The sequence below is a fragment of the Arvicola amphibius genome, chromosome 11 (assembly GCF_903992535.2).
Source record: "Arvicola amphibius chromosome 11, mArvAmp1.2, whole genome shotgun sequence".
NCBI lineage: Eukaryota > Metazoa > Chordata > Mammalia > Rodentia > Cricetidae > Arvicola > Arvicola amphibius.
Window position 1 is genome coordinate 81,300,437 of NC_052057.2, and position 14,490 is coordinate 81,314,926.

Consider the following 14,490-nt stretch of genomic DNA (forward strand, 5'->3'; position numbering starts at 1 on the left):
ATGAACCACCAGGTGCAGTTAAGTGTATGTTCTCAGTAAGTGAACTTTATCACTCTATAGTCACAGTTGCTGAAAAGTTGACGAGAACTTGATTGTAGAAGTAGGGTTTGGGGGGCTAACGAGATGGCTTAGTAGTTGAGAGCACATATTGCTCCCGCAGAAGACTAGAGACACGTGTAAGTCCAGCTCCAGGTGACTTTATACCCTCTTCTGGACATCCCAGGCATCTGCAGTCACATATGCACATATCCCCAAATGGATAAGCAGAAATTCACATAATTAATATGTATAACTTTATTTGAAGTCTTATCTGTAGATAATGTAGAAACTGCATTCTTTCTGATACTACTTTAAAAAGTTTAGTTTACAAGATTTTAAATATACAATACCAGTTTATAACTTACTTAATTTTCTTTATCATAATTTACTTAAGTTTTTAATTGCCACTGGATTTTATATGTGCGTGCTTAAACAGAGGTTGTCATTAGTAGTTGTCTCCTTGCCTCACAGTGTTAAGAATATTCAGGTAAGAATATTACAACAGACTCAGATATTTTGATGTGTGGGTAGACAGATGTAAATTAATAATCATAAGAAAAAACCTTTATGGATCTTTGCATAAAAATGTTTTTGGAGTCACAGACTATATCAGTAGATTTTATTTTATCTAACAAACACTCATTTCATTTTCTTTATTGATTTTTTAGTAAATAATGAGAGTCATTTTCCTGTGCTTTCTAGCTTAACTGGAAAATTCTTATTCTAGTTTTAGTTTGTATATATAAATATGTCTTTCTAATGTAAAAAACAAGAAAGAGGAGGGTGCTTTTTTGAACTGTCTTGGTAATTGGGAACTGCCGTCCTTGTAAGATTTAAAAACATAGGAGTAAAGAAGGAAGGGAAGAGGCATGCATCTTGAAGAGGCAGTCATAGAAAGAAAGTAGTATAATCAATTTATTTTTCTGCTTTTCTTCTGAAGATTGCTAAATACCTTTTAATCCTAAATAATTTTATTTTTAATAGATTTTAGGGGTTGGGGGATTAAGACAGAGTCTAGGCTGGGATGACCTCAAACTCATTATGTAGCTAAGGCTGGCCTGGACCATTATTTTATCCATATCACACCCACCTTCCAAGTGTTGGGATGACAGGTGCATGCCACCATGCCTGGCTTTGCATAGTTTTTAATCAAAGATTCATAACCTATAAGTACTCTTACTCTAGGAATTTTCCTGTGTTCTTAAATTATCTTTGCATTGTGAACATATGTGGTAAAATGTGTTAAGTCTCACCTTCACTCTCATTTAAGTGGTTCTCAACTAGGAATGAGTTTGTTCTTCAAGGGATATTTGGTATTCTCTGGAAACATTTTTAGTTGTCACAACTAGGAAGATGCCATTCACATTTAGTGAGTAGAGGCTATCGTGCTTCTCAAGTTCTACAGTTCACCAAGTCAACCTCACAGCAGAACTCAGCAGTCCTCAGGCTGAGGATAGTTCTGTTCCTGAGTACCTTTCCGTGCTTTCTGTTATTGACACCTTTGAAGCATTTGTGATTCTTTGTTTAGAAATATCCTTTTCTCTTTGAGTATTATTTTCTGGGCCATTTTTTTATATTGGTGTATGGAAACCTACCTAATTTTTTTTTCTTAGTGTTTCCTTATACAGATGTAGCAAACGTTATTTGCCCTGTCCCTGTGATGAAATTTATATTACCATGCTGTTATCATAGTACATTTTATTTAACATTTTTATATATGCATGCATCTGTATACTTGAAGTATATCTGTAGATACTTCTAAGACTGAGTTGCTACGTGAGTGTTTTAGATGTGATAGTCTTTATTGAATTTGCTTCACTTTCATTTTTAAACCACTGCAGAAACTTGCATAGGAAGTGTTTCTAAGACAAATGAAATTCTGAGTTTAGTGGGGAAACAAAGCTTACTTTGAAGATCAGAGAGATTTCGAAAATCAAATTTGCAGAGAGCTAAAATTTTTAAATGATTTTTCTTTTTTCTTGATAGTTGTCCACTAACATTTGCTTGAATCTCCCTACTGAAACTTTTCTTCATAATTCTGTAAAAGCACAATGTGTGGCCTGGAAATATGTCTTAGCAGTTAAGAGTACTTGTTCTTGGAGAGGACCTGGATTCAGTTCCCTGCAGCCACATGGTGGTTCACAACTTTTAATGACTATAGTTCCAGGTGATCAGATGATCTCTTCTGACATACATGAACATTAGGTGCACACATGGTGCACAGACATATATGCAAGTAAAACACTCATATACATAAAATTTAATAAGCCTTAAAAGAACAAAGTAATAGGTATACAAAATAATTCCTTTATTTTTTAAAGATTTACAATTTTCAAATACTATCTTTATTAACTTTTCCATTCCTATTTATAGATAAAAATGAAATTATAGATATGTTTATCCTATTAAATTTCAGAACTGAGACTGGGTTCTTAAACTGCACTAGCTGCCTCTGCCTTCTTACTTTGTACTTCCCAATTTATATAACCAAACTGAAGATGTCAGTTGTGTAATGTTTAGCAATGGAAAGTACTTTCAATAAGTAAAATCTGCATTTTGTATGCGAACCTGAAATTATCATTGTTTGTGAACATCTGAATGAGTTTTTTTTTTCCTACTAAATAAAAATAGTTGCTTATTGGAGGGTTTTGATTGTTTTATTTTAGTAATTTTGTAGTTTATGAATCAGTAAAATGAATCAAAGTATCAACATTTGTCTCACATATTGGGATCACATCAACCACCTATATTTAATTTTTCTGACTGAAACAAAATTTTTTTCTCTAAAATTCAAATGAGTATTTTAACATTAAAACCAGTCTATTTTAAGAATTATTAATACTGCTTTTAAAAGTACCTTATGAGCTGTGAGTATTCTGCAGTCCAGAAATGACTGTAAAGACTGCAGGAACAATATATAAGGTGAAGCAGATTTACATTTATGTTAGTAGTTTTTCTTAATGGTTCTGAATTGACTTTGAGGTTTGCTTTACTCTGGAGCAAGGTATGTGCCTGTCTCTGTGTGTGTGCATGCATATGTTGTTTGCCTTTTAAACTGGCCTATAAAAAAGACAAATGCTTACATTGGTAACATTTAATTTCTCAAACACGTGTATTTTTTTACTTTATTGCAATAATTCTTTTAAAAAATACATGTATATGCATATGAATGCATGTGTCAGTGGAGGCCTGAGAGGGCATATGGTCCCATGAACTGGAGTTATTAACAAGTTAACTTAACAATAGATGTGGATGCTGGGACCCAATCTTGGACCCTCAGGAAAACACTCTTAACCACTGTGTTGTAACTGTTCTTGAAAACAATGCTATAAAGAACAGAATATAAAAATCATATAAAATTGTTATCAAAAATAGAGGAGCTTTGAGAGAAGTCTGCAGTTATTGTGTGAGCAGGATGGTCCATACTACTGTTATACTGTAGGTTTAATCTTAATCTTGTATAGTGATTTGTGCACATCTGCAGTGACACTAATCATATATATCATATATGATTATATATAAAAGCACTTTTAAGATAGATATTGGCAATGTAAATAAGCATTTTCTTTAGAATATTTGGTGAAAGTATCCAGAAATCACATAGAATTGTTTACTTTAAATGAAAGGACAAAACATTTTTTACAAGTAATTTGGTTATCTGAACATGGAGATTTGTTCTTGATTGAATAGAAAATTGATAATTTTGTTGAAGAACATTTTGTAACCATGCTTGAATTACGCTGTCTACTAAAAATACTATAGAAAAGCTCAAAGCATTATGGATAATTTTTAAAAATTAGAGCATAGGCACCTGCTCTTCCTGCGTTAGAGCTGAGAAGAAAGCTAAATTCTTGACTTTTGATTTAAGTAGGGAAGATGGATTACATAGATTGATGATATTTATTCTTGGCTGCATCCCTGGCCAAGGGAATGGATGAAATACTTTAGCTTAACAATCTCCTCTGTTTTCAAATTCAGATGGGAATAAGGTACCAGCCCTTGCATAAATGTATGTGTAGGTGTGTGTGCAGGTGTGTGTGTGTGTGTGTGTGTGTGTGTGTGTGTGTTGACTAGGCAACTTTAATAACTGCATGACAGAAATTATAGAATTACGATTACTGATTAAAGGGAGAAGCAGCTCCCTTTAGGCTGTGAAGAAATAATAACTTCATATGCCACTTTCTGCGAACTGAAGCTGATGGCTCACCAGAGCAATCTTTATTGCTGATTAAGTAGGACCGTGAAAATACTGACTTGGTTATGTTAACTAAATGCCTGTTTAAAACTCTAAAATCAAATAGGTCTATCGGTCATCTTAGTATTTTACATTTCCTTTATGGAATCACATTTCTAGTTTTCTCTTGCTGTTATTTGAGGCTAACATAAAAATGGCAGCCTTTCGTTTGTGGTTAGGTATAGCTGAAAGCTTTTCTTTAATTATATCCATTTGGCCTGCAATAGTTAAGAGTCTGTCAGCATTTCCATTATAAACCTCTATTTTCAGGTTTTATAACATAGCTATGGAAATTAGCTCTGGGCAAAAACTTGACACATAAGGCCTCCTGGGATTCTCCCTCCTCTCCATCCCCCTTTTTCATTTTTACTGATGTAAGGGTGAGTGGTTTCAAAATGCCTTTTGGCACCCACAAATATCATTTTGAGTTAGAAAAGAAACAATAAATTTTTAGGCTTTGTACTTGTTTGTTCTAACACTTAAGGGAAGTTGTGGACTTATGAATTTAAGCCAAATGGATATTGATCAACTGACATCCTATTTTGTATTAAACAAGAGCCTAGTTTCAAAGTATAAATGTATTGGAGAACTTGCCCAAAATGCTAAATTAGAGGCTAAAGTATATAGCTCAAAAGGGTTGGTTACAGTTTTTGTGATACATTTTGTGTATAACTCCCTAGAAGATTACGCCTCTTTTCCTTGGCTTGAAGATACATTTTGAAATTAGACTTAAGTTTCCCTTTTCCCTCTCTTTCACATGAGGTTAGAAGATCATCTGTTTGTTACATAACTGTCTTGGTATTAGAGGAGGAGGGTGAGGGTGTGTGTGTGTACATGTACACACATGTGAATTCAGAAATATACTTGTTATTTTCCATGCTTAATACTTTTACTGGTGTGATAACACTTATTATAAGCAAAAGTTTTCTTTTTCTTTGCTTTGGGGAGAAAACTGGGGCTCCCTGATAGGAAAGTAGGTAGGACAAGAGGAGATGCTCTCAGTCTAGGTCTGCTGTGCTGTATACTGTGCATGCTGTTTAGGGGAAAGTCGGATGAACACTCTGGACAACATGCAGGACCTCATAGTATTATTGCATGTTCTATCAATGAGAACGAACTGTAGCTGAAATTACTGAAAAATAGTTTACTTCAAGTAAATCTGATTAGATAGAACTTTTCAAATAAACTGTGTCATTTCTGGTTCACTTACATTCCAGTTTACACAAAATGCCTCTCTGGTGCTTCATCATATATAGTACTATGTAAATTTGAGGGCAGTATTGTAATAATATGGGGGAGGGCATATAAAAATACTCCACAGAGAAATACATTGCCAGTCTGTGAGAAATAAAGTCAAGCTATGTTTATTGCTTATTCAAGTGAGCCATCTGCCTGGCAGCTTTGCTTGCTCCAGAGGTGGCACAGGGATCTCATAGGGAATGTAGTACAAAGTTAATATTTAAGGAATTTATAAAATATAAATCATATAAATACATTTTACGTCATTAAGTATTTCATATATCTTGCAGCTGGTTTATATATTCTATAAATTAGTATTTTGACCTTATATGTACTTCATGGGGCTAGAATTTTACAGTATATTCATGTTACTTACATATTTTGTAGATTCATATAGTAACACAAACTACATTCTATTAGCAATATTTGCTTACTTTTTATATTTTGCTAAAATAGATTATATGTCTGGATCATTTATTGAATTGTCAGTGAAATTTGCTGTCTAAATAATCCATTTTCCTGCATCAGAATAAAAGATTATATAAGAAAATATTATATACCTATATCCTTATTGGCAAAGGTTTGCAAGTGAAGGTTTAAATATGTTATTCCTTTTGGGTATTTGTATAGAAGTGCAATTGTTGAATCATGCTGCTTAACTTTTTGAGAAAATGCTAAATTAGTTCATATTTATTTCTTCTTTCATATAAACAAGATGTTTCATGACACCAAGAGATCACAGCCTCACCAGTATGGCTGCTATATGACTTTTTTTTATTGTGATCTTGGTGGGTATTAGGTGTTGTCTCAGAGTGATGCTGTCTGCAATTCTCTGGAGACTAATGATACTGGACATATTTTCATGTGATTATTACTATTATGTCTTTGGGTAAATACATGTTCAGACCTTTTACTGAGTTTTAAATATTTTATTATTGAGTTACATTAGCTCTTTATGTAGTCTAGATAAAAGAAATGCAACTAGAAATGTATGATGTACAAATTTTTTCTATGGATGGATTTTCTTGCTGTCGTCCTTCATAGTATAAAAGCTTTTATTTTTGATAAAGACCTATGTTTTGTTGTTGTAGCTTAATTTATTTCATATTCTCTTGTTACCTTTACCTTCTTGAAGGAGTTTACTTGATTTTAACCTTAGTGATTTTTTGGTGGACATAAAAAAAGAATTATGTATCTGTCTGGTCTTCAGGGCTATTCACATTTGACTTTCTTGCCATCAGTTAAGTCTTTTTGTGAATCCCCCTTTATTTAATCAGTTGAAACTACCTTTGAGTCTATTTTTCTATCAAAACGTGTTGAATAGTTAGACTAAAACATGGCAGAAACATGGCCAAGGCAATAGAAGGAATCTGTGCACTGAACAAGAAAGAAGCATGCTTTTGAAAGTGTTACATCTAAGAACATAATTGTTCAAAGTGGTCGTCAGAAATAGCCAACGACTCTCACCAAGGGCATACAGGTAGAGACAGGAGGAAAAGAAGCCATTTAGAAGGATTTGAGGGTAATAGAAAGATGATTTTACAGATTAGTGCATGTGGGCTGTAGATGGAGTCAGAGAATCTTATGTTGGAGGGGTCAGTCAGTATTCCAGGCAGCCAACAGATGTGTGCCTATTTCTTCTGCCTCTTGTGAAAATTGTAGCATGCTTGGTAGTTGCTACAGGGAGTACATAGTATAAAAGTGAGGGCTGACAGGTTCATAAACCCTCCTCACTCTTACTAACAGTATAATCTTAGGAAAGGACTTCTGGGCAGTGATTACTGCAGCAAAAGCAGAAAAACAGGGCTGGAGAGATGGATGGCTTTGTGATTAAGAACACTTGTTACTGTTGCAGAGGACCTGGGATGACTTCCCAGAATAAACATGCTTCAAAACCATACATAACTCTGTTCCATAGTATGTAACATTTCTGACCTCTGTGAGAACCAGGGCAGACATAACACTCGTACATATAAAATCTTTTTTAAAAAAGGCAGAAAAATGTTTGGACAGCTCTGAAGTTTATCTTGCACCTATCCAAAACGACGGTTGTAATAATCTCTTTCATGCATCTATGATTTTCTTTATTTTTTTAATCATTTTGTAAACAGTATTATCTTTCACTCAAATGTCTCTGAAATGTATACTTATCTTTGTATCTGTGTATCTTTACTTTTGAATAATCTGTTTCATTTGAATTGCTGTAATGTCATTTATTGCTTTCAACTTTATAGTATAATTATTTTTCTGCAGAGGACACATTATTGCTAAAAGGTGTTTAATAAATTCATGTAATGCTTTTAGTGTCTATTATAGCAGATACATATGATCCAGTCAAATTTAATCTATGTAATATTTGTTGATATGCTTATTACATGACTGATAGACTGATAGGAGAAAAACTTAGGTGTTTACTTAAACCATAACCATTTTTTCTGTTACTTTAGGCACCATTTTTAGTAGGTAATTGTTTGTATTTCTTAGTATCTTTTGTTTATGTAACAGATCTTCTCAGGAAAGCAGACATTAATGTTGGAGTAGTTAGGATGTAGGTTTAATGTAGAATTCTAAAATTCATCTGTGTTTTCTACCTAAGCATCTATGCATAGAAAGGACCTCTAAAAGATTTTAGGAAATGCGTCCTTCCTAATAAAGGGTTTGATGCTATTGAAAAGCAAAGCTCACCATGTTTATTGTATGCAGCTGAGTTGTTTGTGGGTATTTTTATCTTTGTTTTCCCATTCAGTAAGTATCATCAGACTGTTCTTTTTTTTTTTTTTTTTTTTTTTTTTTTTGGTTTTTCGAGACAGGGTTTCTCTGCAGCTTTTTTAGAGCCTGTCCTGGAACTAGCTCTTGTAGACCAGGCTGGCCTCGAACTCACAGAGATCCGCCTGCCTCTGCCTCCCGAGTGCTGGGATTAAAGGCGTGCGCCACCACCACCCGGCTCATCAGACTGTTCTAATATTGAAATAGGGAAGCAGGTGGAGTAAGAGGCTCAGGCTGTGCCTTTGAAATCTTTAAGAACTATTCTGTTGAAGCTGGTCTCTAAAAAACTGTTTATCCTAAAAGTAGAAAAGGTTTGTGTTGGGATTGGATGAGAAGCAAGATACTTGGAGAAGAGAACTGGGAAAATAGAATAAAGAAAATAATTATTAAATATAATTTAAGAAAATTTTGCATAGCTGGAGATTCTATGTTGAAAAGCCTAGTTATTCCAGGGCAGTTTTCTGGAAACAGAATGAAATAACAGCAGGGATCAGATGTGAAGTTTAGAGCCTGTATCCTTAACAGAAGAAAACATGAAAGCTTCATCAAATTTTCTCCACTATTAGTCTTGGGTGCTTTGCTTTTGGTTTTGAAATGTCTAATTATAATATGAGTCATACTTGAATTTAAGTCCAATTCCTAGTTCATTAAAATTTTTTGAATATGTCAATGTGATATTAGATCGATACTTTCAAGATTATCTATTCAGGAAATACAGACGTGAACCTTTATCAGGTTTTGGGTTTGCTGTTTTCTGCTGCATAGTTACTGCCAGAGTTTAAAGTCGCCAAAATTATAATGGGGAAATGGGAAATAGAGAAAATCTACTTTTCTTGGTTGTAGAGGAAGAGAGAAAAGAGAAGGGTAGGGAAAAGACATGTACACTAGATTAAGGGCATTGAGCTGCGCAGAGCGAAAGAAATGCACTTTGTAGAGAAGTCACTTGGTTCCCGCTCACTTGTGTAGGTAGGAGAACATTGAGTACTTTTTGTACCCACTGTAGCTTTTCTCGTTGGTCAGTGGTAATACATTAGAAGGTGTTGAGGAGAGGTGAAAATATTGTCATGTTCTTTGTCTGCACTCCAAGGTACACTGTAGGTTTTAGACCTCCCAGGTCTTTGAAACTTTGAATAAATGGAAGTCAGCATTGAGCTTGTGGGAAGATATCTTCACTTTACTTACATGGCACCACGCCATACTGATTTTTAAATCAAAGACATTTTGTCATAAATATATTGAAGGAGGATGAATCCCTTTTGTGACAGGTTTGTTAAAGTTAGCTGTTCAGCTGTGGGGTAGATGAAAATTGTGACTTTATTAAATGGACTAAATCCAGACAAACTTGGTGAGATACACTGGTATTGTAACTTTTGGTTCTACAAGGGAAGTATTCAGTGAAAGCAAGTAAAATTTAAGTGCTATAGCTATATTGTTTTCACTGATATAATAGTGTGATATCAATGAGGGGAGGAAGCTAGTCTGTTCATTATTCCCATAATTATTTTTGCACTAATAAGCCTCAAAAGACACTAAATCACAAAACTAAATTCATTGTAGCTTTAAATATACCTGGCTAGCCTCACTGTTTTCTCTTACCACTCCAAAGCTGTTGTCTCTAACATGTGTTTTACAAAGAACATCTGAGCACATTTTGTTCTGGCATACGGGTTTACTTTTGCCACCATATTGTTCATAAGGAATAGCCTTATCTTCCTCCATCTGCCTTCTAAAGGAGGGTAATTGCTTTTTAAAATTTTATTTATTAACATATTATAATTTAACAAAAGTGAGAACAAATAGTGAAACTAGCAGTTGAAACTCTTAATTTCAATTGTTTCTTCTTTACATTACAAGATACATATTTTTCTCTCTTTAGGATGTCTCTTGTCAGATTTAAGGCTTATTTAAAATGAAAAGAAAGCTGGAGCAATTTTCTTTATTCCATTTCAGTCTCCTAAGGCCTATTTCCCCCTGGTGAGCTCATAGCAACAGGGGGGTTTAAGGGAATTCAGCTTTCTGCAAATTAATGTCTCACATCATGAAAATTCAGGACTTTTTTTTTTTATCTTGAAAAGTAATACAGTGAGTGCGAGTATTATTTCTTGCCAGCGGGTGGAAGATGAATGATTTTGTCACAGTTTTACTGCTTGATGAGCAGTGTCCTGAGGGTCAGGCTTAAGTCTGTGTCACTATGCTGCTCATTACTCTTGAGCTAAATAAGGGCTGATTGGATCTAAATTGCCTAGCACATGGGCCACAGATGAGCTCAGTGAGCAGGGGATGACCTGCTATTCAGTCTGGGAGTAACCCCGGTGTGCAAATGCAGCATTAGAACACCGTGGGAGAATGAGAGGCTACCGGCTGCTGCCAGCAAAAGAAATCGAAATGTAAAAACTCTTTGATGCTGTGATGTTAGAATTTGAAATGTAGGAAGTGACAGGTTGATGGTACTTATCAGCTTTGGCTGGATTAGAGAACAGTGTCATCTTGCTTATATAATGACAGAAGAATGAAGCGAGCAGCTAACTACTGTGCAGAGCAGAGGCACTGCTGTTGCCACAGGCAGGCATTGCTGCCTCCTACTGGCAGTTTTCCTGGAAACCAGGAAAGCATAATGAAGAGAAAGCATTCCCTCTTGGTTTCCAGAAATCTGGTGTGCTTTAGTTGGGGGTCAGGGGAACTGCTAGTAGAAGAATATAAATAATGGGTGGAGGGTAGAATTAAAGTCTATGGATACAATAAATCATGACATCAGTCTGGGGAAATTGGTTGGTGAAGAGCATTCTAATGAAACAAGGGTTAATAGGTTTATAGAAGGAAGGTACTCCATATACAGGGCAGGGATCCCCCTCACGTCCATCCTGAAAATAGTGTTCTTTCAGGAGACCTCAGGTGGGTGGGTTGATCTCTCAATTATGTATTTTTATCAATAACAGCACTTTACTAACAGGTAATCTTTGGAATCTTAACAGCAGGCTACCAACCACAGTGTAGGCACAGTTTGAAATATACCTGATAAAGATACAAAGCAAAAAATCCCCTGATTATGTAGAGTATGCTGCATAAATCTGCCTCTTAGGAAGGGGTAGGATGGAAGACAAATGTTTCTCCTATAATCTAAATGGTTTAAAAAGTAAAACCATCAAAATCTCATATTAAAACTGCTTTCTTTAATTTTACTTTTTTAGTTGTGACTTTAAAAAATGTCAGTATTAGACTCATGTTCATTGTATTCTAGAGAATGGAGATTAACTCGAAAAGCTACCTGTTAATGTAGGAATATTGCTCTTGTTGTTTTGTTAGAGACACACATACCTTTCCAGTTCATTTTATGCATTTTAACATTTATTTTAACAGAAATAGATTAAATATGACCAAATTAGTGGCTTTTTAATATACATAACCATTAACAGCTTTCCATATCAATGCATTTACATTACTTTTGGTATCATAATTACATTCTGTTTTATAGATATACCATAGTTGTCAGCCAAGTACATGCAAGTACCACTAAACAGACTCAGCCCGTGTTATTTGTATATTTACGCATGTATATATACATGTAGAAATATTACAGGAAAAGAGGCCATGAATTTGAAAGGGCGTGGGGAGCATATGATGAAAGGGGAGGACATGGAAGCTTTGGAGGGATGAAAGAAAAAGCCCATTCCTGTTTGTGAAATGCTAATACTTTGTTTGTTTTTTTGTTTTTTTTACTAAATTTTGCAAAGTTATATGGTGTCTCAGCATGCTGTTTCTGCTGTGCAGTTACTACCCAACTCCACGGGTGTCTTTCATAAAGCATTGCTAATGAGGCTTTGACATTCACTGACTTGTTTGATTCTATGTGGAAGATATTTTTACATCATTTAAAATATAGAATCTTCCTTATGTGTAATTCTAAAACATTACTGGGAGCCACAATTTAATTAAAGTCAAGGTTTATACATATGCATGTGCTTACACAAATAACTATATACATCCTCCATTGTTTTATTATGTAGGAAAGCATAGAGTAAAATTAAAATACTTATTCCAGTTTGTTTTTAAGAAGAAAATGTTAGTAATAGAATTGGTAAGCTTTAGAATATGTGGTGATAAGACTATATAAAGGACAGTCAATTACTAAAATTTCCAAGAGCTAAATATTGTGATCTGCCCAACTTGGGTCCTGGGAACTGAACTTGGGTTTTCTTCAAGAACAACCGGTTTTTTACTTAACTGCTCTTGCTCTTGCTGCTGCTTCCAGCCACAGGCTTTATATGGTTTTTGATTTTTTTTTTTCTAATTAACTCTTGCAGGTGAGAATCATACTTAAGAATTATAGTGTAGAATTTTAGCAATTCTTTTGTTTTGTTTTGTTTTTGAGTCTGTCTCTGTAGTCCTCACTGTTCTGGAATATCAGAATATTAGGCTGGCCTCAAACTCACGATCTGCCTGCCTCTGGCTCCCAAGTGCTGGGATTAAAGGCATGTACCACTACTCCTGGACCCATTTTTTTTAACTGAGAAAAATATTAAAGACATCTTTCTATATACATACATGTTAAGACAGCATATTGTATAAACTTCCATTTACTTAATCCAGTGAGCATTTAAGAGCTATATATTAAATTGCCTTCAGTCTTGTGCTTGTTTTATTTTTCAAGATCCCATTTGCTTGAAAATTTTGGTTGCTTATTAACAGGATATTAAAATGGTTTTTATGAGATCATGAACTATCTAGTATCTGAAAAAGCTGCTTATGTCAATAGTTCTATTTGAATCATATAAAGGTTTTTTTAATTTATAATAAAAAAATTTTTAATAAAAATGCTGTTATTTTTAAATGTTACAAATACAGATTTGAGTATTTTTTCTGCCACTCATAATCTTAGCAAGGCATACCACTTCCCCAAGCCTCATTTTTTCTAATTTATACAATGAACATAATTACATATTAAAGAGCTGCCGTGAAGAATAAGAGAGATAATATATGGCTAATGAGTACATAATGCCTCTTGCTTTTATTGTCATTACTGTTCATCCACTGGTTTCAGAGAAGTGAAGAAAAGGCATATGACATACCAAGTGTATTTTAAAGTTTTCTACTTCAAAATTTTTAGTTACAGTCTGAATTACTTCAGTGAAGGTGGAGACCAGAGATGGGAATTTGCAGCAAGACAGGCAGGGCTGTTACACAGAGAAAAACTGTCTTGAAAAAACAAAATAAAATAAATAAAAGGAACATGAGAATGAGAGAAAAAAAACACTACTCGTATTTTAAGTAAATTAATAACACCATATCTTATTACTCAGATCTCTTAATTTTTAGTGTATAACAGGTAATTTTGCTTTTAGTTATATAATTCTGCATGAAACAGAAATTACTCTTTTTCAGTCAGCTCATTTTGATCAGGTGCTCATCAGATATCTGCTATAGAACTTTGTGTCCTATTGGCAGAACAGATATATAAAAGCAGACTACTGTTCTCAGTGCCCTGCCACCTAGGAAAGCAGGCATGTAAGTAAACGAAAGACACTGTGATTGATAGAATAATAGACAGATGCTGAAGATATCTTCTTCAGACTTCTACATCCATTACAGAATTTTCTCTGAGATTGCCCTGTACCAAATGATGGATGTGATTATGTGGCAGTAAGTCAATCGTGCTGTATCACATAGCTGGCACACATTAGAAGGGAGATACTGAAATATCTAGAAGCTAGAAGTTTGTCCTTATATAGATACAAATTCAGAAGGTTTTCTAAGTTCTTGATATGTTTTGCAGACTTTAATAAAAATTAGCTACTTTCACACATAGAATTGTTGTAAATCGTCATTGTGCATTTTGTCATGAATGCACTTTTCAGTTTCTCTGACACCCATTTTTCTTTTGTTCTGTTCTCTGACACTGTAGCGTGCCCCTTCATATGATGCAAATTCTTAGTCTTTTTGAACAGATATACTTTTATAATTTATTGTGAAAAAATGCAATCCAAAACAACACAATACTGCTTTGTGCATATTGAGTGAGGTCACCCAGACCCAGAAAGGCAAACATAATATGTATATAAAAAGTGACTTTTAGACAGAAAGCCAAGAAAAACCAGCCTACAGTCCACAACACCAGAGAACCTAGACAACAAGAAGACCCTAAGAGAGACATACATGGATCTACATAGGAAGTAGAAAAAGACAAGATTTCCTGAGTAAATTGGGAGTGTGGAGGT

At 34.5% G+C, this 14,490-nt stretch overlaps 1 protein-coding gene across 3 annotated transcripts in view; it reads left to right on the plus strand.

Annotated features, from left to right (window-relative positions):
- Mms22l (MMS22 like, DNA repair protein) overlaps positions 1-14,490 on the plus strand; it is a 109,609-nt gene that overhangs the window by 39,938 nt on the left and 55,181 nt on the right. The window lies entirely within an intron of this gene.